Raw genomic sequence first — 4,128 nt, 5'->3', positions numbered from 1 at the left:
AATCCACTCACCCCAGCCTCCCAAGGCGCAGGATTACAGGCTGAGCCACCGAGCCCGGCTGGTATGTCTTTAATTAGTTAAGCATTGTTAGATCTATTTGGTCTAGTGGTTTTTTTGGGTAGCTTTTGTTTGATTTTTGGGTTTTTTTTTTTTTTTTTTGGTTAGGATGACTGGTGACAGGAGAACTCATTGTATGAAAAAAAAAAACAAACCCCAAATTGTATGACTAGTAATATATGTAGTTTTTTAAATGTATTTTTTGGTACTGATGGGATATGGGTGGGAAGGAAATTGTAGATATCCTTTAAGCAGTGTAGAGCCTAAGAAACTTCCTGATAATGCTGCTATAATTAGTTTTATATTGATAATTCTTTTGCAACATAATTCCATGTAGGAGGCCAAAGCTAAAATTCAGAATAGGTGCCTGCTTCATGGTGTTTATAATACAGATGAATTAGCCTTATTTTCAAGGATTTTTATAAATGACTATCATACTTGCAACTCATATTTGTGCCTTTTTCATTTTAATGCTGGAATTTTTATTACATAACCTCTTTTAAAAAGTCTTTAAATCACCAGGTTTGGCTAGCAGTTTTGTTTCAGTGTCATTAGCAACTGTAGCTATCATTCTGTAGTTTTGAGTGTCCTCAGTTTTTTTGAAAACTGCATTTTCCTTAACATCCCAAGGTTTTGTATCTTTAAGTGACAAAGAGAAATCTTGGCATGACGGGATGCACACTTCCATCCTGAAGTGTTTTCACTAGAAATGTGATTTTCTACCAATTCTCTGAATTTATAGCATGATACCAAATACAGTTCTCTCAGGATCTTACTAGTTTGAACCATATGAATTTGCCAAGATTTTACTATTTTAACTCGCAAAAACCCTAGTTTCCAATGGTTCACCCTAATAAGTACCTCCCTTCCCCTCTAAGTCAACTGGGAGAACTTTGGACTATGTGTTTTTTTAATTTAAAAAAAATGTTAAAACTGTAGGACTGCTATGAAACTTATTTTTATAGTTTTGAAATTATATGTGATTATGCTTCATGTTACATACTAAATGTAAAGACTTGTGAATCCACGTTTGACTCACTTGCATAGCAAAAAAAAAAAAATCACGGTTAAATTCTAGCATATCAGCATGAGGTTAAATGTCAGTACTTCTTCATGCTCCTAACGTCATGATTTCAAATAACATGTTTTATATCTGGAACTTTATCAGGCCAAGATTCTACAGTTAGAATTTCATATCTAGGAAAGTTTGGGCTGCGAGGCAGACTTTGGGTGCATGTGCAGGGGATTCTTTGTGGCAATGAACCCTTTCCTGGTGAGGCTGCAGTAGCCTCTGGCTCTTACGTGTCAGACTTGGCGCCTATTAGTGTCTTAAGCTTGGGAGTTGAAAGGCTATGGGCTCCTTTCCCACCGTCTCCTGGTTTTTCCAAAGCAAAGAGGAACCTGGCTTCTGGGATTTATGCCTGGCTGAGAAAGAATCTTTTCCAATAATTCGAAGGCGGAATGTTTGGCTTGCTGATTTTCTCAAATGCATTCCACCTGACAAATCCTAAATGAAGTCTCTTTAGGCGAGTTCTCTCTGTCTTTAATTGGCAGCATTGGAATTTAGATGACAAAAGCACCCTTCTGCAAATATCTTAGATAATTACAGAAGCAGAGCATTTTAGAATTCAGAGATGTCTTAGATGTCACCTTTGAAGCCGTGCTTGGACATCTATGGATCCCTGCTCGACAGGTAGGGATGGCAGGGTGGAGACCAGCCCACGCGGAGTTTCCATGGCCTTCTCTCCCTTAGTTCCATGACGAAGTGTGGAAAATAAACCCCTACTTGAGCTATCTAAGGTGGATTAACTCTCAGGGAACGCTTTCCTAATCTTTTATCTTGCACAATGAAAGAAGCTCTGGGACCTTGAAAGTTAAACTCCTTTGGGCCTATATGCTAGAAACATGTTTTATTTCAACAGTGGTTTAAGTACTTGGTTGGTGATGTTCCTTCTCCCAACTCTTACAGGGTATGATTCTCAAACACTTAACGTCCACAGTGTGTTCAAGGATATGTCTTGTAACAATGATGGGTGTGTATGTTTTGCAAAGATTGTAGTTTCTATATCTTGAAAAGAAAAATATTTTCATAAATCATTTTATAAGTATTAATAAAAATAATATGAAAGAAAGCTATTTGTTGGTTTTTGTGATGATAGAAAATACCTAATATAATGTATTTCCTTTTCAACAACGTACTTTGGAACTCATTTTCTATAGGATCATTCAGAGGGATGTGATCTCAAGGTTTAGCTGTTTTTCTGATCTTTTTATGCCATCACATCAAGTCAGACCTCCAAAACAAAGCACTAATTTTCTTTTCTTTCTTTCTTTTTTTTTTTGAATTTGAGTCTCACTCCATCACCCAGGCTGGAGTGCAGTGGCACGCTCACAGCCACCCCAGCATTGACCTGCTGGGCTCCAGCGATCCTTCCATCTCAGCCTTGCGAGTACCCAGAACTACAGGTGTGCACTACCATGCCCAGCTAATTTTTTATTTATAGTAAAGACAAGGGCTCACCAAGTTGCTCAGGCTGGTCTCGAACCCGCGGGCTCGGGCAATCCACTTGCCTCAGCCTCCCAAAGTGCCGGGATTACAGGCTGAGCCACTAAGCCCAGCCTAAAGGCACTACTTTTCTGTTCTAGTGAGGCCTTCTAGACTCCAGAGCCTGAAGTAACTTTGAACTCTATGCTTTCTGATCCCGTAGCTAACCTGTGACCAAATCCTGGAGTGTCTTTCTCCTTACAGTCTTGTGGATTCATTGTTCCCTTGCCACTGTGACATTCTTAGTCCAAGATTTATCGCCTCACCCATGAATGACTTCAATACCATCCCATTTGGATTTTCTGCTTCTAGAATAGACTCACCTCCACTTTGATGCTCGGAGTCAGGTTAATCTTCCCAATGCCTTACTTCCTAGGCATGATTCTCTAAACCCAGCACGATCCTTCTAACCTCTTACCTGGTCACCTATTAAGCACAATTTTAGTCTCCAGGGTATTCTAGTGGCAAGAGAGCCAGATGGCCTTGATAACACCCTGGCCTCTGCTCTAGGTATGTATAGGTCCAAGATCAGTTGTGGGCATTAGAATTTGGTCCTGTGAGTGAGGGTTGGACGTATGAAGCCTATTGATACTACCCCACACGCACCCAGTCTTATGGCCCCTTGGATGCCCTGCATCAAATCTAACACAGCTACCACAGTCACCTGAATTCTGTAAGATGCCCTATCAGGGACTGATCCACAAAGATCAATCCAAGTTTTAGCCTAGTTGAATACTCAGTTTGGAGTTGGACCTGGAAACCAGACCTGTGGACCTTGAGACTGCCTGTCATTCTTGGAAATGGGAAGGTGGGGCTTCATAGCAGGAGAGGGAGGAGCAGACATATCTGGTATCAAGGCAGGGCAGGAAGTGTCCCGGAGGAGTCCAATCCACAGGAAAAAGTTCCACTGAGCTCAGGAAATGTTACTAGGGGAAGAGCCCGTCTCTAATGCTAAACGTTCACGACTCTAGAAACCATCAGACTATCACCAGAAAGCCAAATCAAGCAGAGGAGGTAACCCAGATTCATGCTTAGTTGTCGGGCTGGGGTCTGGGAAGCGTAAAACCAGCTGGAGTAGATTTGGGTGGGAGAAAATACGTCCAGGCAAACGGCGCAGCAACTGGGTACGGCGCCAGGGTCTGGAGCTACGGTGCAGTAGAAGTGGGCTGGAAGGCGGGGGGCCGGGGGAATTGCTGCCCACCAGAAGACCTGTACCTGAGGCTATAAATACCTGGCCGTTCTTACAGGTGTTCCCAGTATACTTGACCGTGGCTTGAAGGTTAAGCCCTATGTGCTAAAAGCATACCAGAGAGATAGAAATGAATACTACATTTGGGTTTTTCTGTGATTAGAGCGGATGCCAGCATGTTTTATTTTTATTTCTCTTTTTTTTTTTTGAGTTGGAGTCTCACTCTGTCGCCCAGACTGGAGTGCAGTGGCCGCTTCCGGCCACCGCAGCCTCCACCTGCTGGGCTCCGGCGATCCTTCCGCCTCAGCCTTCCAAGTAGCTGGAAACTACAGACGTG

This window comes from Carlito syrichta, unplaced genomic scaffold (genome assembly GCF_000164805.1).
Source record: "Carlito syrichta isolate Samal-C Ts95f unplaced genomic scaffold, Tarsius_syrichta-2.0.1 Scaffold316493, whole genome shotgun sequence".
In the NCBI taxonomy this organism is placed as follows: Eukaryota; Metazoa; Chordata; class Mammalia; order Primates; family Tarsiidae; genus Carlito; species Carlito syrichta.
The sequence above is the reverse complement of the archived record's forward strand: the minus strand, read 5'-3'. Positions refer to the sequence as shown.